Source organism: Hermetia illucens, chromosome 4 (assembly GCF_905115235.1).
Source record: "Hermetia illucens chromosome 4, iHerIll2.2.curated.20191125, whole genome shotgun sequence".
NCBI lineage: Eukaryota > Metazoa > Arthropoda > Insecta > Diptera > Stratiomyidae > Hermetia > Hermetia illucens.
Window position 1 is genome coordinate 147,783,651 of NC_051852.1, and position 20,766 is coordinate 147,804,416.

Here is a 20,766-nt window from a genome sequence, read left to right on the forward strand (position 1 = left end):
AAACTTTAAAAAATGAAAATAAAATTTGTCATTTTTTTCATCATAGGATAAGATTATTGCTTTCTCCTACTCATGAGAGAACAAGTTTATTTCCCTGTTAAATAAATAGAATGGAAGAAAAACCATCTTAGATAAAAATCGGCAAATAACTGACAAGTTTCCAACGACCATTTCTCTAATTCGAATCTATTTGCCCTACGCGCCGCTCCACGTCGCCCCTATCTACAAAAAGACCTTGTTCCGCACCACTGCCGACCAGTTTTGCGCAAACCTCTTGAAAATTCCCACTCCGTCCCCGACAAGACGAATTCCTCAATGCAAAATTCCCTTCTGCTGGAAATCTTCGGTCGCAGTCGTGCTCCATCTCTGGTCGTCGTTGTTTGCGTGCTCCTCGTCTTTCCCATTGACAAGCGTCAGCGGTTCTCGGTGTGGTGAATTTCGCCGTCGCTGTGTGTGGTGTTGCGCGACGAATGCAGACTTCGTTTTCCCATTCACAACCGAGTCCTGAGATTCAGAACAGTCCCCTGAGTGCATTCGGTCCAAGGCTCCGTGGTTCCGTGGTCAAACAAAAAGCCAACAGGAGTTCCCTTCCGGACGGGAGGAATAGACTGGAAAGCGCAGCGGAAGTGGAAGGTTCCTGCGAAGGTGCTTGGTCGCGGCGAGAAGCAGAGCAAGGTGTCGTTCTGCGAGTTTTTGTGTCGTGGGTGAGCCGAGCGCCCGTGAAATTGTGCAAGAGAAATGTCGGGCAGGTCCGCGTAGCGCTGCACCGTTCGGTGAAAAGCGACCGAACTCCCAGCGGAGAAGAAGGAAAATCGCCTGGAAAAGTTGTGAGTGCGCGAATGCAGGCCGAGTCCCTGAAGGGAAACAGTGCATAGAGTCGAGTGCTCGGCGCCTGCGAAGCCTCCACGCGAAGAAAGAGGTCCCAGCGAGCGGGGAGAGGTTCGGACGCATCCCTGTCTGCTCCTTTATCCTTTGTGTGTGACGTTTGGAAGCGACTCCGGAGCGCCCCGCCGTCCCCCCACGTCGATCGAACTGCATCGAAGCAGCAAGACTCGGGGCAGCCAGTGAAAATCTTTCGACTGCAAAGTTGTCTTGTCCGCCGAGTTAGCTCGAGTGTTGTTTGTTGTTTGTGCGCCGCGGAAAATCCACAATAGCCGCCGCAGCCGAGTGGCAATTCGCAACGCCGGGAATTGGGCGACACACACGGAACGGGAAAAGTCGTCGCTGGCGGTGCCGTGAAAATTGTGTGAAATTTCGTGTGTGGGCACGGTGACGAATTTTCCTCATTTCCCTTGGCAGAGACTGACACGAGCCGTAGTTTTCCGTGAGTTTCGATTCTGACTTCGACTAGCCGCAAGCCGAGTCTCCGCGAGTTTTCTGCAGTAAAATTTTCCGCATCGCGTTCTGCTACTCGAGATCCGTTCCCGGTGGCTTTGGCTTCCCGTTTCGTCCTCGAATTGTGCGACAGTGAACCGTCAGGGATCCTGGCCTTTTGCGCGAGTAAAGGATGAAGTTGTGAAAATTCGGAGGAAATTGCTCGTTCGGGAAAGTGCATTTCGTGCGAAGTGTGGCAAGTGTTGTTTATCCGGTCCGCTGTGCTTCTGTGGGTGCAGTTGCAGGCGACGCCCGAGGTCCCGAGACTGCAGGTGGATCGAAAGGTGCACGAATCGCAGGTAAATTGGAGTTTCCCTTGGCCAGGCTTGTTGGCTGGCTCGGGGGCTTGTGGAAATTGCGTGCATTGGCGGCGTGAGGGCCGTGGACGCTGCTGCATTCGATGAATGAGTCGTCGAGTGACGTTTTTTTTTTGGGTTGCTTTTTACGGTGTGGATGCCAGGCGAACCGCAGTCGCCGCCGTTGTCGCTGGCCGCCCGCCCCCGACCTGTCGTGCACACAAGTCGGCCCCAAACAGCCCGTGTCCCCCGTGGAGTGTGTAGTGAAAAAATCCGGTTTCTGAGAGTGTACGTAGCATTAGAAAAGCATACTCACACGAGCAGACCGTTATGTATGGTGTGGTCTCGTCTCTGTCGCTCCCGTGGCGCTTGGCCTGGTGCGCCGCCGTTGTTTATCCCGTTTTGACGTAAGGCGCCCGGCCATGTCCCACGGCGAGTTTGAGTGTGTGCGTCTTGCACCGCACCGTGCCCGCGTTGCGGGCGAGTTGTTTTTCTTTCGAATCTGTCAAATTGGGCGAAAATGCGGTAGCGGCGGATATTTGTTTTCCATTTTCCGATTTTCCTTGGGATGACGGCGATTCGGGATGAATGACTTATTGGAAAAAACGTCGTCAGCTGAGAACCTCTACGTGATTTACGTCAAACTGGTCACGTCTGCATAGAGAATAACACCCAAATCGGCTCCAAATCATAATTTAAAGTTCGGAGTCAGGTGATTGCCGTCCAGTTCTGACTCGCAGGCATGGAAGGAACTGGGAGCTGACAGTCGGCCGACTGTTCCGCGCCGGCAGACGGGCGGAAAATCGATTTTACACACTTTCGGTCGCCCGCCGATGACATCCATTCTGCATCATGACTGCTCCACGCTGCTGGACACTCCTCGCCCTGTGCAGTGCGGCGTGTTTTGCAACTGATTTGCACCTTTCGCGGCTCAGTTGGCACGTCCGGTAGTGTATTCCCACTGCACGAGAACTGCAGCACTTTCCCTCAAAGGTGTGCGGCTCGATCGGCTCCGCTTGGGGTGTAATGCGAGTAGGCGCTCCCTTGCGCCACGGGTCCAATTGCTTTTTGATTACTTTCCGTATTAATGGCGTTGCACTGCAATAATTCATTTTTATTTTCGGCAGTAAATGTGGTTTCGTACGTACTTGCAAATAACGCCTGCAGTTGGTCGGCGTGTTGGGAAATGTATTCCAAATGACTGGAGAGAAACTAGAATGCACGTGTCGCCACCGGGGAGGCCAGAGCAAGAGTGCTGGGAACGGGACCAGGTGTCACTTGCTTAAGGGAATCGATTGCCGGTGATTGGGTAACTTTGTGGGAGAAATCTAAAATAATAATAGCTGAAGGTCTAATGTTCGAGGGAAGGATCCCTAAGAAAGCAATAAACGCATATTGGAATTGAACCTTTCCCCAATTTTCGCAGCTGGGCTTCCTAATCTCCCTACAAATCCCTTCTTTCTCCTGCGAGTTTGTCGATCATTTTCACTTTAGTCATCATGGGTACAGTGCCCCCAGATTCATTTCTAAATAATGCTATTTCAGTGATTCAATCGAAAACGAGACCAGCCAAGGGCTGCGAATGCTTTTATACAGTGGATCGCACTTACTTTTTGACGCACGACTTTCCGAGACACTCGCATTCCTTCTCCACTGTTCTGTGCCAAGTACTTTGGGGCGACCCACCCGTCGGCCACCTTGGGAGAGTGGATTCCACTGCATGATGCAGCCCGCAATGCAATTGTCGTCCATCCTTAAAATGTGACCTATTCACTGCCATTTCCGTCTTCCGGTCACAGTGCGTACGAGTGGCAGGTCTGTGCGCTAACCAAGTTCTCCATTTGAGATAGTGTCAGGCCAGCGCACTCCGATTGTACGACGCAGACCGGTATTGACGAAAGCTTAGAGATTTTAGGTAACAGTGGAGTTGTTTGAGGAAAGATGTCATTTTCCATTGAACTCATCCATGTTCTCCGGACATGGCAGGTCCACGATAACAAGAAGAAATAATATCGGTGACAGGATGCAACCCTGATGAACTCCGGCTTGGACCTCAAAATCCTCCGAGATTTTGTCTCGGTGGAGCACGTGACATTTTGCCCTATCATACACAGTCTGTCCCAAAGTCTTCTTTTTTCTTCAGCCTTTGTCCCGTTCGCAAGCGAGGTCGACTCATCGTGATCGGTTTCGCCATTTGGCTTTATCGAATGCCTGATCTGGGTGCAATCTCGAGGCTTTTAAATCCCCATCCATCGTATCAAGCCGCCGTTGTTTCGGCCTGTCTTTTGGTCGTTTACTATCGACTTCGATGTTCAGACCAATCTTGGCAAGTGAATTCTCGTTAGAACGAATTGCGTGACCATACCGACCATCGAAGACGCCTCCCTTGTAATTTTTCCACGATCGATGCAACCCCATAACGATCGCGGATATCCTCATTTCGGATGTGATCAAAACGTGTCACGCCTCTAGTCCAGCGCAATTTCTTCGTCTCCATTACCGCAAGACGCCGTTCATTGTTTTATAGTCGGCCAACACTCAGAACCATAGAGAGCGACAGGACCGTTTAAATCGTTCAGTTCTGGGCAGATTCCTGCTACTGACAGTGATTGTGCCTGTTTCAGGGGTTCGGTCATCGAAAATTCAGTTTTGTTTAGATTCAATCTGAGACCGTGTTGCATGAGGCGATCATTCCATTTTTGGACAAGTTGCTCAAGATCATTTTTGATATGTGATGCTAGCAAAACATCATCTGCATAAAGCAGTGTGTAGGGCGCTGGACGTTGGATATCCCGTGTGACGATGTCCATAACAAGAACAAAGAGGAATGGTGAGAAGGCGCTTCCTTGATGAACACCAACAGAGACATGAAGCGATTTTGATACACCCGCCTTGCTTCGAACTTTACTTTTCGGATCGTGGTAGAACAATTGAACCCAGCGCATGAGTTCTTCTGGCACTAAGTGTTGTCGTAAAGCATACCAGATGAGTTCGTGTGGCACACGGTCAAACACTTACTCTAGATACAGAAATGCAATGTAAAGAGGGCGATGCTTCTCGCAGTGCTTTTCCATGAGTAACCGCGTAGCGTGTATTGCGTCAGTAGTTCCGCAGTTTTTGACAAATCCGCCTTGATTCACGGTTATTTCAACAATTTCGCGAATACGGTTGTCAAAAATGCGTTCAAAAATCTTCATGGTATGGGAAAGTAACCGGATGGGGCGGTAATTTGAACATTCTGCTGGATTACCTTTTTCTATATTGGGACAGTGGTACTTTCTTGCCAATCAGATGGTGTTCTTCCTTCTTGAATAACCCGATTGAAGAATTCACTGAACCACAGTGTTGGGTCCCAGCTTTTCGCTTTCCAGATCTCAGATGCGATGTCGTCAGGTCCTATGGCTTTCCCCGATTTCATTCGTTTTATTGCCTCCTCGAACTCAGTTGCGCTGACAGGTGGAGCTGGTCCAAATGTCCTGAATGATTGTGGAAGTGGAGGATGAGCAAATTCTTCAGTTGAAATCTGCTCGAAGTATTTTCGCCATTTGATAAGCAAACTACCGTTCTTGTCATTAGCGCAACAAAAGTGTTCGATATCCTGTGTACGTTCGTTACGGCTTTTGGAAAGTCGATACAGATCTTTCGCACCATTCCGGGTGTCCAGTTTAACGTAAAGATTTTTGTAATGGTTCGCTGAGGTGACAGCGACCGCTTTCTTTGCTTCCCGGTTGGCATTCTTATAAATTTGCCAATTGGCCAGTGTTTTTTCGTCGCGAAATTTGTGGTAGAGGCGTTTCTTTTCACGGACCTTCATTATTTCAACATCATCATTCCAAAGCCAAGTATCTCAGTTGATGTGTCGCTTACCCGGCTTGGTGACCCCGAGGGTTGCAGAGGCCGCTTTGTGGATCGGGTCTTTCATTTGGTTCCACGATTCTTCCACATTCGTAATGCTCGGTAATCGTCTGAGTGAGATCGTTTCTTCTTTCTCCTTATGAAATCGCCACCATTTAATGTGTCACGGTCCAGTGCGTTCCTCACGCTGTTTTATCGGTGGCTTAATTTGCATATGAAATAGACAGCATTCCAAGGTTAGCATTTGGGGGATTTTCTACTCCTGACGTAGCAAATTTGGTAAGTCCAAGGACGATGTCAGTAATAAAATCAATCAGCGGCATTGAGTCATTGTTGAGATGTCGATGTATTTTCCAGGGATTTATCACTGAATTTCCCAGGGAATTGATAAACAATGGCCACCACCATTTTTTACTCCTCACTGTAATCCGATAGTTGGTCACGCCATTTTCGTGATTTGCCATTTGAATTCAGCAATCACTTCGGGTTGATCAACCGTTATTTTTTTTCGGATGCCTTGAAAATCGTGTAGCCTTATTTAGGGGCTGAATGCTTGTGCAGTTACTTGCCACCACGATCAAGGGGTTATCGTGCCACTTGACGACTAACAGATTAGATTTAGGATCGTACGCCGAATCATACGTTCCTCTTTCTCTCTTCTTCAGTTCAAAGTCGGGCAGAAAAGGACACTTTTTCAACCGACTTTCTCTAACGGTCTCTGTGGCACAAAAACCATTCTCGAGCAGCTTATGAAAAAGTTGGTAAAAAAAAGAAATTATCTAAATAAACAGAGTTTTTTTTTTTGGCTGCTCAACAACAGTCAAAGTACATCAAAGTGCTGAACGAGCCAGCAACTAAAAAATCTCGTTTTCAAAAGTCAAAAGTGAAAACAATGCTCATTTGTTTTTACGATTCAAGGGGTATTGTTGATCATGAGTTCGTTCCACGAGGCCGCCAATTTTGCCGACAAAACATTTGTTCTTATTTTGAAAAAAGTCCTGTTGGCTTTGAGACAGACTGTGTATGTCACTCTGATAATAGCTGTCAGTTTCTCTGGAATGGCTGTTTCATCTCCAAAAGGAGAAAACTCACTGGATGTGATATGGTTAAGAATCGTGGTGAAGTGTTCTTTCCACCTCTTCAGCACTGTCTTTCACAGGACCGTTAAAAGATTTGAAATCATTTCGTTCTGCGGCATCTTCCGCTTCTCTGACAAGCGCACTAGTAAATTCCCGTCACGGCGCACACTACGCAAAACTTTCCGAGATTTCGCTTGGTATCGGAGTTCGAGCATTTTACGCCAGCCGTGACTCACAGCAGTCATTAGAGCCTTCAATCCCTTTCGTTTATCGGTCCGCTTCCATGATTCCGCAGTCAGCCAGATCTTTGACGCCACTTTGGGACGTGGTCAACAACTTGCTCTCCCACTGTCGAGGTGTTGTCGGCATTCAGATCTTACATCATCAACATTAGGAAGCCTCCCATGAACTTCATGTAATTTCGCGCAGAAAACATCCTTCTCCACTATATTGGAAGTATACATTGGGGCAAAGCACTGTTCAATTGTGATGCTCCTTAATCTAGACCAGAATATTGCAGTCAGAATTCTGTCAGAAACCGGCTCTTAGGTCAAGAGATCGCGCCTTGCAGTAGCTGTCAGAAACAACCCGACACCAGATTCGCGTCTGCTACTACTCGGCTTTCCACAGTACAAAAGCGGCAGGTGGCAACAGGGAGCGGAGTACTCTCCAGAGTCCATGATCTTGCTTCGTTTAGGGCCTAATATCCAGCTTATATCGCTAGAGTTCTAGCTTATGTTGGAGAAACCGAGCATTCTGAAAGCCCTTGCTATCGTTGTTGACGAGCTACGCAAATTTCAAAAACCGTTTTCGATTGCCAAAGGTCTTAGCTGTGAGGTGAGTCCCTATCCGAGCTGCTGTTGACGTTTCGATAGGAATAAAATTTCAACATGTGCAGATTGCTAGCCCATAAATTTCTATCCGTTTTAATTGCCTCCTATGCAAGCAGGGAAGACTTTGACTGTCTTCTTGAGCCGTAACTTACAAGGCAAAGCTCCGCTCCGTTATCTCTCCAATGGTTAATTTGCGATTATTGACCAAAATTTCGTTGACTTTATTGACATTTTTGCCGGTTTTTTTTATGTCAGTGGCTTGTCTCTGTATTGAATAGCCGTTGATAAACGTAATCCTTAAACATCGAATCTAGATAAAGCCATACCCCCGGTATTTTAGATGTATCCTTGTTTCCAAGTTTGTTCTGAACACCGGGCCCCGCCCTGTGCTCGCATCTTGAGCAACGCTCTTACTAGATGCCACCTAATCTCTACAGAGGACACAAATTTTCTTTTCGTTGTGAGTTGTCGCTCTATTCTTTCATCAACCACCCATGGTTCTTATGTTCGGAATACAAATGACTTGCCGCAATTGATCTGACAATTGGTTAGTGTAGTGACCACTTTACAATGCCTCAGATTTATTTAAGAATACCGCACCTTATCTATGCTTTTTATGAAAATGTCCTGGGTTGTATGTCCTCTTTATTGACCTTAGGAACCTACGCTTAGCCGTTGCCGACCGAGCTGGGTATCTGGCTTGCATTCAGTCGTTGTTTTGCCCAAAGGCGATTTGGAAACATTATTTTACTCGGAGGCGAATGTTTACACTGGGTAAATGTTTACTTTGACCTTATTAGCTGGCGTCGATTGAAACCTACGGTCAGAAGTACTGATAGGTTGGGCTTACTTCACCACTTTAAGGATTTATTCCCAATTGGTATGGTTCCCACTTGAACAAGTGGTGGATCTGGGTCTAAGCTCAGGTTCTCCATCAATGAGCTCAGGGTTGTTGCCTCACTCAAGGTAAGCTCGTCATGATCGAAGTTTATTGAAGTATACTGAATTTTATTTTACGTAGATCTTTCATATATAGACACCATGGGTACCTGTTTTATTGGGAAAATTAGATCTCGACAGAGTCCCTTTCTGCGAAGAGGAGGCTTGTTAAAACTGACGGTCGCTTGATACTATGAGTTCAACATTCACGGACACATATTAACCCCTGTTACCTTTTACTTCTCTGTTTGGTAGTCACATCTTGGCTTGGGGTTTGGTTAGGATATTCTTTATTAAGCTCCTTCACCACGGCAAGGTAGGTAATCGTAGAGGGAGAAAGTCATGTTTACGGTAGAGACAGAGAGAGAGAGCGATTCCCATCATCTAGCTTAGCCCTTAGAGAAGCTCCAGCTGGGAAACATTTTCAAATCAATAAAACAGTTATAAGTCAGCTGTCAAAGCCGCTTCGAAATTAATTTAAAAAATTCTATACAAGAAGGTAGACAAATTAGAAGGAAAATGGGAGAAGTGTATAAATGTTGCTGAGAACAACAATAAGGCGTCGAGGATTGTATATTTTTCATTAAAGAGATGGAAGTAGCAGTAAGAAATGGGGCACTTCTCCTTGTCGGTGGAAGCTGCTACTCACGCTGGTTAGCAAAGGTAAAGGAGACCCTGAGCTACCGTCTGTATATCGACCACTCTGTATCCCTGACAATTAGAGCAATGAAATACACGGTGTATGTTGTTATGGAGGTCGTGGATGCGGTTTATCGAGCTAAGGTCCACAGCCGTTTACTCTACAGCAAGGCGGGCAGTCATTCCATTTGCTACCTCTTACAGATGTCGAGGGATTATCTGAGACTTCCAGTTTCTGTGAGACAACAATCGAAGCTGTTATCTTAAATAAAACGTCCATGGATCCGGTAGCAAAATGATCATAGAGTCAAAACCAAAGATTGTATTAACACACTCAAATTGAATATGAGATTTTTCGTGTAACTCAAATTAGCAGGGGGCAAGCCTGGAGTCGGTATTGCGGCCTTAAACCGGTTAATGACAAACGTTAGGGAGCCTACCTGTAGCGGCAGACATAAGTGCAATATTGCAACGCAGTTCGCAGTTCGGAGATATGGGTTTATGCTCTTTCAAGCAAATGCATCGCAAGCGCTTTGCGCAAGTACAATGTCAGAGCCGGCTGTGATAATGATCGTTTCCAAGGAATACCAAACCATCTATAGGTGCAAAGGAGGGGAGTCGAGAGAAGTGGTTCTTTTTGCAAGGAGGCGGCATACACTAAATAACTGGCAATTTTCATCGGAACACAGTCAGTGGGGGAACTAAAAGCACGGTGAGATTGATTATTTACTTATCCAGTAGGCAGGCATGCAGGTTTTCAGCCTTACTTGTCCAAGATTGGGAAGGCACACCCCCTTGATTGTGATTTTTGCAATGGGGTGGTGGCAACGCTGCTCATTCTTTTTTTCTTGTGAAAGATGGGATGGAATTCATCGGCGACTTTACACAGACACAGTGAAGATCTCTCTGGGCAACATTGTCAGAGAGATTCTAAGGAGCGTTGGAAGTTGCAACCATGTTGGCAGGAGGTTATTTGAATATACAATTTCAATTTCCTTCTCTCCCCTACAGTTGGTAAAATGAATTCCCGACTTGAACGCTCTCTAAGTGAAAGCGGGAGGAATAGTCTGAGTCCAAGATTCAGTGCGTAAATGCTTTACCCAAAAAACTGGGCCCTTCATTTCTATTACAAGCCAGGAGTATTTCAACTGTGGTATTGGTCACCAGTTTGTGGAGATAATGTTTAGATAATCGAGTGGTGTACATTTCCTAAACTAGCCTTCTGATTCTCGCTGATTTCCGAAGCTATGGGCGATACGGGAAAAATTATTCGGAATACATAAGGAATAGCAAGATCATTCCCTTGTACAGTCATCATCATCATCAACGGCGCAACAACCGGTATCCGGTCTAGGCCTGCCTTAATAAGGAACTCCAAACATCCCGGTTTTGCGCCGAGGTCCACCAATTCGATATCCCTAAAAGTTGTCTGGCGTCCTGACCCACGCCATCGTTCCATCTTAGGCAGGGTTTGCCTCGTCTTCTTTTTCTACCATAGATATTGCTCTTATAGACTTTCCGGGTGGGATCATCCTCATCCATACGGATTAAGTGACCCGCCCACCGTAACCTATTGAGCCGGATTTTATCCACAACCGGACGGTCATGGTATCGCTCATAGATTTCGTCATTGTGTAGGCTACGGAATCGTCCATCCTCATGTAGGGGGCCAAAAATTCTTCGGAGGATTCTTCTCTAGAACGTGGCCAAGAGTTCACAATTTTTCTTGCTAAGAACCCAAGTTTCCGAGGAATACATGAGGACTGGCAAGATCATAGTCTTGTACAGTAAGAGTTTTGACCCTATGGTGAGACGTTTCGAGCGGAACAGTCTTTGTAAGCTGAAATAGACTCTGCTGGCTGACAACAACCGTGCGCGGATTTCATCATCGTAGTTGTTATCGGTTGTGATTTTCGACCCTAGATAGGAGAAATTGTCAACGGTCTCAAAGTTGTATTCTCCTATCCTTATTCTTCTTCGTGTTTGTGTTTGACCAGTGCGGCTTGATGTTGTTGGTTGATTCGTCTTCAGTGCTGACGTTGCCACCATATATTTTGTCTTGCCTTCATTGATGTGCAGCCCAAGATCTCGCGCCGCCTGCTCGATCTGGATGAAGGCAGTTTGTACATCTCGGGTGGTTCTTCCCATGATGTCGATATCGTCAGCATAGGCCAGTAGTTAGGTGGACTTGAAGAGGATCGTACCTCTTGCATTTACCTCGGCATCGCGGATCACTTTCTCGAGGGCCAGGTTAAAGAGGACGCATGATAGCGCATCCCCTTGTCGTAGACCGTTGTTGATGTCGAATGGTCTTGAGAGTGATCCTGCTGCTTTTATCTGGCCTCACACATTGGTCAGGGTCAGCCTAGTCAGTCTTATTAATTTCGTCGGGATACCGAATTCTCCCATGGCCGTGTACAGTTTTACCCTGGCTATGCTATCATAGGCGACTTTAAAGTCGATGAACAGATGGTGCAACTGTTGTCCGTATTCCAACAGTTTTTCCATCGCCTGCCGCAGAGAGAAAATCTGATCTGTTGCTGATTTACCAGGAGTGAAGCCTCTTTGGTATGGGCCAATGATGTTCTGGGCGTATGGGGCTATCCGGCTTAGCAAGATAGTGGAGAATATCTTATAGATGGTACTCAGGAACGTGATACCTCTATAATTGCTGCACTGTGTGATATCTCCCTTTTTATGTATGAGACAGATAATGCCTCGTTGCCAATCGTCAGGCATTGATTCGCTGTCCCATACCTTGAGCACAAATTGATGAACCACTTGGTGTAACTGGTCGCCTCCATATTTAACCAATTCGGATGTAATTCCATCGGCCCCTGGCGACTTACGATTTTTTAGCCGATGAATTGCACGGACTGTTTCTCCTAAACTTGGTGGTGGCAGTATTTGTCCGTCGTCTTCAGCTGGCGGGACCTCCAACTCGCCGATGTTCTGGTTGTTCAGTAGCTCATCAAAGTACTCAACCCATCGCTCTAATATGCCCATTCTGTCGGAAATCAGATTTCCCTCTTTGTCTCGGCAGGATGAGCATCGAGGTGTATAAGGTTTCATCCTGCTGACTTGTTGGTAAAACTTGCGCGCCTGGTGCGGTTGCTCCCTGTACTTTTCTAGTTCACAGACTTGTTGGTTCTCCCAGGTTTCCTTTTTCCGTCTGTGAAGTCGCTTCTCCGCTCGACGGAGTTCGTGATAAGTCTCTGCGCGTGCCCGCGTTCTTTGAGAATGCAACATTACTCGGTATGCGGCATTCTTCCGTTCCGTTGCTAGCTTACATTCATCGTCAAACCAGCCGTTCCGACTCCTTTTGCGGCTGGGGCCAAGTATGTTTGTGGCCGTATCGATGATAACGTTCTTCAGGTGATTGTGAAGATCATTTGTTGATGCTTCATCTCCAGGTCCTCTGTTGACTGCGATTATTGCAGCATTCATTTCCCTCTTATAGGTGTCGCGGAGGGTTGTGTTGTGGATGGCTTCAGTGTTCACTCTCACCTGATTGTCAGAGGGGATTCTAGCTGGTATTGTTATTCGAGCTCGGAGCACCATGCCAACGAGATAGTGATCCGAGTCTATATTGGCCCCCCTAGATGTTCTGACATTCATCAAGGCTGAGAGGTGGCGGCCTTCGATCAACACGTGGTCAATTTGGTTGAAAGTGGTCCCGTCTGGAGAGGCCCACCTATGTTTGTGGACCGCTTTCCGCGCGAACCAGGTACTTCCAACAACCATTTCGTGTGACCCTGCTAATTGAATAGTCCGCAGTCCGTTATCATTTGCTTTTTCGTGTAAGCTATGGGAGCCAACGTATCGCCTGAATACGAGCTCCTTCCCTACTTGGCTGTTAAAATCCCCAAGTACGATTTTGATATCATATCTGGGACAGGCTTCGAGGGTTCGTTCTACTGCCTCGTAGAAGGTATCCTTCTCCGACTCTGCAGTCTCCTCTGTAGGGGCGTGAACGTTTATGAGGCTTATATTTCTAAACTTGCCTCGCAAGCGCAGAGTGTATAGCCGTTCATTTATGTTTTCAAAGCCGATAACAGCAGGTTTCATTTTTTGGCTGACTAAGAAACCTACTCCGAGCACATGGTTTACTGGATGACCGCTATAATATATGGTGTAGTGGCTCTTCTCCAGGAAACCGGTCCCTGTACATCGCATCTCTTGCAGCGCTGTTACATCAGCCCTATATTGGGACAGGGTATCGGCTAGCTGCTTATCAGCTTCATCTCTGTACAGGGAGCGCACGTTCCATGACTATGCGCAAATGCGCAAATGCGTTGTTCCTTTGTCGTTGCCGGGTCCGTCGTTTTAAAATCCGTCCTATCCGAGGCTCCTGTTGTGGCTTCGTAACAAGTTGTTTTCCGTGTAGGGTTGTCAGCCCTACCCAACCCCCAACCTGGAGGACCAGTTGGTACAATTTGTCCCGTTTTTAGGCGCGGGAGACTCGCCTTCATCCTTCTCCGTCTGCAGCTTTTCGTCAAGAAAGAGCTCCCAGCGGTCACCACGTGGTGGTGGAGATAGGGTTTGGTAGTAGAGCTGTTGGTGTTGGTTCAGCAGGCATTTCCCAGGTTTTATGCTCCATCGTGGGTACCAATCCACGTTTCGCCCCGGGACCCATACTACCCTTTGAACACCGACTGACGAATTAGCAAATGTAAAAAAAACCCTGAACTGTCGTCTGTATGTTGACCACTCTGTATTCTTGTCATTCTGGAGGTCGTGGATGCGGTTCATCGAGCTAACGTGCACAGCCGTCTACTTCAGCAAGACGGGCCGACATTCCATTCGCTACCTCTTATAGATGTTGAGGGATTATTTTATACCGCTCGCTGCTGTATGAGACATTGAAAGACCAGAGGTCGGGCTCGAGATACCAGAAGAATCATGCCTAGCCGGTTGATGATGCTCCGGTGCTTCTTGTCGAAAACACTGTTGAACAGATGTGGTTTCAACCTTGCTCTGAACATCTTCTCATGAGTGCAAAATAGTTTGTTCTGCTCTAAGGCGTGGAGGTATAAGTTGATGCTGACCTGGCAAATATTAGAAAGGCACAGTTTTGCAGAAGCAAGACTTAGGGGCTCTCTTCGGACAACCTTGTCAGAGAGATTGGGGTTCAATCGCTCGGAAGGGACCGGATGACAGGTGGTTCTTCAAATTAACAAATTCTCTTACTCCTCCCCCTTTTGTTGGTGTAAGGAATCCTTCGATTTAAAGGCTCTCTAAGGCGAAACACTGGAGACGCTTGTCCGAAGTAATATATCAAACGATTTCAAGCTACTTCTCTGATGAAGGTAAGGTGATTAGTTAGTATTCCGGCGATTTTTCGTTTTCTTTTGTAGAAGTATACCCGCGATAGTTCCCGAATGTCGGGTAGTTTATCTTTCATTCGTAAGAAGAATCTTTTCTTTAACACCTAAGCCCCCTTCTTACTCATTGTGAGAACAATCTTAACTATATTGGACCTAAATGTCTTTTCCATTTTATGAATCATTTGTAGATTAACAAACGCGTTTATAAGGTACTTGAAGGTTTCTCGTGTAAGGACAGATGACAAGCCTGTAATAGTTAGAACAATTCATTTTGAAAGAAGCTCTCAATGCCTTCCTTTCACAACTAAGAATCGCGTGCTCCAAACCATTTATTCAAAACAAATTTCACTTTAGATTGCCATTCGAGCAATAAATTGAGGAACAAATTACCGGTGCCCACCCTCTACCCTTTACGAATTTAGCAAATGACAACATTTCCATACAATTTCGAGCGGCTTTCCACCCCAATTAGATTATGACACATTCCACTGCCAGTGATAATTGTGAGTTAGAGCTTCCCTAGTCTGAAGTTATTGCAATGAACCGCTTTCCCCAATACACCGCATGCATGCTGCTCCCACACCGTCGACATCTTTAACTTCATTACTTCCTGCAGAACGGATTTCGTTTCGAGTTCTGGCTTCACTGACGGAGGAGCTGGATCTGGTGGTGTGTGACAAACATCTTTTGACGACAATAATGACGTCGTGATGTCGTTACGCACCACGTAACCATAGTACTCGCGTTGCATGACACAGTGTCGTTAGTTGATTCGATAGTGATTCTAATTTGCATATTTTCGTTGTACGAATCGTTGGAGTCGTTTGAGTCGTTCTAATGCTGACGACATTCCGCCACTCACAATGGCAAAGGCCGGCCAACAACAACCGAGTATCGAGAGGAGCCTCAGAATCATCCACCTAGTCCCACTTGACTACGCCACGCTTAATTGAATTATCATTTTTTTCACCTTTTGAATTCCGGCCTGTCTATGTAGTGCTTGGTTGTTGTTCTTGTCGGGGTCGATTTTCTTTTTGGTGTTGTCTTCTGGGTGCTTGTGCTGCTGGTGTTTCTGCTTTTCTTCCCCCCACAGTCGATGGATCCAAGTCAAACAAACCCAATGCTTTTGAGTCATCCTTTGTAGACGTTGTGTCGGTGAAGTTTTCGAACAATTGATGGAGGAAGGGGGAGCGGAAGAGACCGGTGGAGCCACGGGGCTGGCAGATTGTTGAAATCTTCGAGGCTGATTTAATAGAATCTTTTTCCTTTTGTTTTAAGGCTTGCTCGTGTAAAAGGAAATGTTTTTTCCTTTCATGAAAATCGAAAGGTTTTTTCTTGTCATCAGGTGGGACCTCCCTTTTGCTGTTTCACCACCCGCTCTGTTCCGGCTTTCCCAAAAGATGCAACTCACCTGCAACTTGATATGGCGATCGCCAAAGCGGTCCAGGAACTATCACTGCATCCTGAAATGCAACACCCAAAACAACATGTCAACAAACAAATTATTCAATATGCATATCTGAATATTCTCGTACATAACCAATCTGTTCGCTGAGGAGTTACACAACTCAACTTTCATAAATTTTAAAATTCCGCCGGATTACCAGCACATAACGTAATGCATTGGCACATATCATGCATTCCATTATTGAGTCACTTGGGGAGGAGACGGCTCCGTGATAATCGCTGCACTTTACATGCACACACATAATAGTTGGGTTCCTATTGTTATTTGCATAACATTTTCCGAATCGGTTAAAACCAATCTTTATCATCTTCACAGCCAACGCCGTCGCCATTGTTAACGCTCTCGGAACTGGGTTTTTTTTTCTCTGTCGACCAGCAGTCACTCAACATCCCATGAAAATGAATTCAGGTCAATTATCCGATGGAATGTAAATATCACAGACAGTATTCATGCAGATATTTTTTAATTTCACTACATAATGAGTGAGCCTCGAAAAATGAGGTGTGCGAAATGAATTCAAAATCGATGCAAGCGAAAAGACCGAGGAGAACAATGCTGTGCCTACAGGTTGGGGTTTTGGCTGCGAATATCATAAATCTTGTGCAATTCCCGGCTTGAGATAGTTTAGGCATTAATTATGTGATTAGGAGTCAAATCGAAATGCTTTTAATATTTACGAGCTCGCCCCGGTTGGGCCTCATTGATTGCGTTGAAAATGGCGTTACATCGATGAATTGAGTTTCTTTTTTTACGAGGAAAATATTCATGGGTGGTGGCCCATTAATTTGAATTCCATTTATTCATTAGACCGCTGGACTAGCTTTTATTTTGATATTTAAATGATAACCATCGATCTGGGCTCGTTTCATAATGATATATAACTTTTACTATCAATAGTCAGATCTGGCCGAAAGCATAATAAACCAGATTTAGGAAATAGCGATCAGAAACCCATAGAAAGAAGAGTCTGGTTATTTTTATTGTGTGAATGAGGTTCTATTTTGCTAAGATGGGGTTAGCTGCCTAGATAAATACCGTGTCTATCGGAAAATGATTTTGATCAAACCATATGCCGCATGCCATCTCTTCTACTCTGAATGAGGCTTCTAGAGGCGTCATTTTCCTCACTACATTTCAAAGCCTTATTTGAGTGGGTTAGCTGCTTAAAAACTCAGATAGTATTAAGATAATCGTTGACCCTACAGATCATCATCAACGGCGCAACAACCGGTATCCGGTCTAGGCCTGCCTTAATAAGGAACTCCAGACATCTCGGCTTTGCGCCGAGGTCCACCAATTCGATATCCCTAAAAGCTGTCTAGCGTCCTGGCCTACGCCATCGCTCCATCTTAGGCAGGGTCTGCCTCGTCTTCTTTTTCTACCATAGATATTGCCCTTATAGACTTTCCGGGTGGGATCATCCTCATCCATACGGATTAAGTGACCCGCCCACCGTAATCTATTGAGCCGGATTTTATCCACAACCTGACGGTCATGGTATCGCTCATAGATTTCGTCATTGTGTAGGCTACGGAATCGTCCATCCTCATGTAGGGGGCCAAAAATTCTTCGGAGGATTCTTCTCTCGAACGCGGCCAAGAGTCCGCAATTTTTCTTGCTAAGAAACTGAACTAATTTGCAGATCCTTAATTTGGGTAATGAACCAACTTTCTTCGTCGTGGTCAGGCGAGAGGTCATCGATATCACGGTGGCATCTCCTGACATCGCGGCTCTGCTCTGAGAGTGGAGAGTATCAAACGATATTACACTCTCGGATCACAGACGCTTTGATTTCATAATGGGTATGGATCCACATCCATCTACTCCATTTGAGAATCCGCGGAAGAAGGATTGGGTGATGTATAAAATAGAATTGAGTGCTCGAGTCAAGATCCCTAGGAAGCGCATGAAATCCATTGCTTGAATTGAGAAGACAACCCAGATGAGCACAACTAACATGAGAGAAGCTTTCGAAAAAAGCTGTCCACTCAAGATGCCAAAGAAGGGTAAAACACCATGGTGGCATTCGGATTTGGCAAAACAGAGGAGAACGACAAGGGTGCTCCTCAATCGTGCTCTGAAGTGTGATTCAGACGCTAGCTGGAATCGCTATAAAGAGGGACAGAAGGCTCTAAAGAAGAACATAAGATCGACTAAACGATCATCATGGAGACGCTTTTGCGAACAGACTAATTCTCTTGAGGCAACCTACAAGCTGAAGCGGATTCTGGTTAAAGAACGTAACCAGAAACTGGTTATTTACGTTTAAAGAACGGGAGGTACACAGAAAGCAATGAAGAAACGGCAAACCATTTGCTTGAAGTGCACTTCCTATGCAGCATCCAAAATCTAATCTCGGGGCCAACAGGTGTATGCAGCCCTCAACCGAGAGACTGGAATCTAGCATGCAAAGTAGTATTACTGGAGCGAGTAAAATGGGCATTTAACTCGTTCCATAGATTCAAGTCTGCAGGTCCGGAAGGCATCATTCCTGCGTTGGTAATAGAGGGAATGGATGCCCTGGGTCTACATATTCGGAATATATATCGTGCATGCCTAGCACACGTTTATATTCCAATTAACTGGCGTGATATGAAGGCGTTATTCATCCCCCAGGGAAACTCAACTACACAGACGCAAAAGGCTTCCGACCGATCAGTCTAACGTCTTTTCTACAAAAAGAACTATAAGGACTAGTAGATCGGTTCATAAGGGATACCCACATTCCTAAGTGGCCACTTCACCATAAGCAACGCCCCTACCAGAAAAGCAAATCCACGAAGACGAAAATTGAAATGGCGATGTCCGAAAAAGAATACGCCTTAGGCGCATTCATGGATATCGAAGGTGCCTTCAATTATGCCTTATTCGCGGCAATTTGTGATGCTGCAAGACAGCATGGAGTCGAACCGCTGCTAATCAGTTGGATTTTTCATATGCTAGAGTGGAGAAATATCCATATATCGGTCGGCCAGAAGTCCATTGAAGCAGGATGTCTTAAGGACTGCCCACAGGGGGGGGTTCTCTCTCCACTGTTATGGCTGTTGGTAATGGATCCCCTGCTGTGGCGTTGGAGGACAAAAAAGTCTTCGTGCAGGCATTTGCGGACGACCTAGCCGTAATAATTACCGGCAAGTTTGCGGACACAGTATTCGACCGCTTGAATGCAACTTCGCATGAAATCCACAGTTGGTGCCTTCACAATGGATTCACGGTGAACACTAGGAAGACTGGAACAATTATGTCCAGCTGGCACAAACAGTGAAGTATTTAGGAGTACATTTCGACTCCAAGATAACGTGGAAGCACCATATCCAAGAACAATATTAGAAATTCTGCAGATTGCTCTGGTGCTTTAGGAATGTGATTGGTAAAACCTGGGGATTTCACCAAAACAGATACACTGGATGTATACATCCTCCAGGAATTCTCCTGAAGCATATGCTCTCAGAGGGCCGTCCCGGTTTCCATGGTACCAGATAACCTCCGGTGAGGCCACTTCAGATGAGTCCCTTGCAGACACGGGTCTGATCGCCCTCCTCGAGTACGTGAGGACGCAACTTCCCAACGGGTTAACTGGAAAATCTGCTCCGACAGTCGGACGGCATTATCAGCACTAAACAGCAACGACATATCAAGCCAGTTGATGTGAAGTTGTCATCAAGTGCTGCTGAAACTTGGCCAACTGAACGAAACATTCCTGATGTGGGTGCCGGGGCACTCTAACATCGCTGGTAATGAGGACGCTGACAAACTGGCTCGCCGAGGGTCTGGATCCACAATGGTAGGGTCAGGACCAGCTCTTGGATTCCAACCATCTATTGTCAAGTCTACTCTGAAGGGTGAAATTGCAAGGATTCACGCAGCCGAGTGGCGGAAGTTGGATTCTTGCCAGCAGGCGAAAATCCTTGTGAAAGAGCCTAGGGCCACTAGACCGGCATTTTTGTTGTGAATAGGCGATTTACGGGGATAGCACAATGGGCCTAACAATGGCTTGAGTGATCGGAGCTGCGGTTCCCCCCAGTAAACTAAACTAGTATGTACCACGACGTTCACGATGGTAGTCGGGGCAGAGGGTTGAACAAATTTGTGCATTTGATGGAGCCAGTGTGGTATTGCAAACAAAGCGATATTTTCAGCGATTCCGTGTCGAAAATATTATAAGAAGTCTTCCTTGAACTTGTAATTGTTCGAAGAAAGCATTCTTCTCCACTATTTTGAAAGTCTTCGTTGATGCATAGCATTGTGTATAATTGTGGTGCTCCATATCCTGGACCATAATCTTGCACTTAGAAGTCTGCCAGCAACTGGCTTCCAGGTGACAACAACGTGTCTTGCGATAGTCCTCAGAAGTAATTCGACATCGGATTCGCGTCTGCTACCACTCGGCGTCTCAAAATACAACAGCACATTGCCGCAAGAGAGAGAGAGAAAGAGGCGTGTTCTCCACAGTCCCACCACCTAACTTCACTTAGGCCCAAAATATCGAGCTTATATCATTGGAATTTCCGCTAAATTTGGAGAACGCAAGCATTCTGGGGGCGATCACTACTGTTTTCAAAGTACATATTCCAGAAACCAATTATAGTCCGTTTTTGATAGCCAGAGGTCATGGCCGTGAGGTCAGTTCCAGGTGTAAACGTTTCGGTAACAATAGAGTTTTAAAATTTTGAGGTTTCTAACCCACAAATTTCTATTCCTTTAAGCCGCCTATTTCGACAGGCAGGGAAGACTTTCAGTGTATTCTTAAGCTCCAACTGACAGGGCGAAGATGGCGCTTAGGTGTGGTTGACGCGCTATACCTAACTTTGTAGTGATAATGGTGCAAATTCTGTGTATATTCGAAGGAGTTTACTCAGTAAAAAAGTAAAACAGCCAATATGGCTTCACCGTTTCGTACCGGGGTAGAGGCAACTCGTCAGGCACTGCCTCACCTCTGCCCTGGGAGAAGCGTGG

At 46.1% G+C, this 20,766-nt stretch overlaps 1 protein-coding gene across 3 annotated transcripts in view; it reads left to right on the forward strand.

Moving 5' to 3' along the window:
- Positions 1-222: 222 nt before the first annotated feature.
- Positions 223-20,766, forward strand: part of LOC119654369 (serine/threonine-protein kinase Genghis Khan) — a 317,948-nt gene continuing 297,404 nt past the window's right edge. For 2 of the 3 annotated variants that reach the window (XM_038059717.1, XM_038059716.1), the window contains exon 1: positions 223-1,673. The gene's annotated coding sequence lies outside the window, so the exon portion shown is untranslated. The remainder of the gene's footprint in view (positions 1,674-20,766) is intronic. The other variant, XM_038059715.1, reaches the window with a different exon arrangement.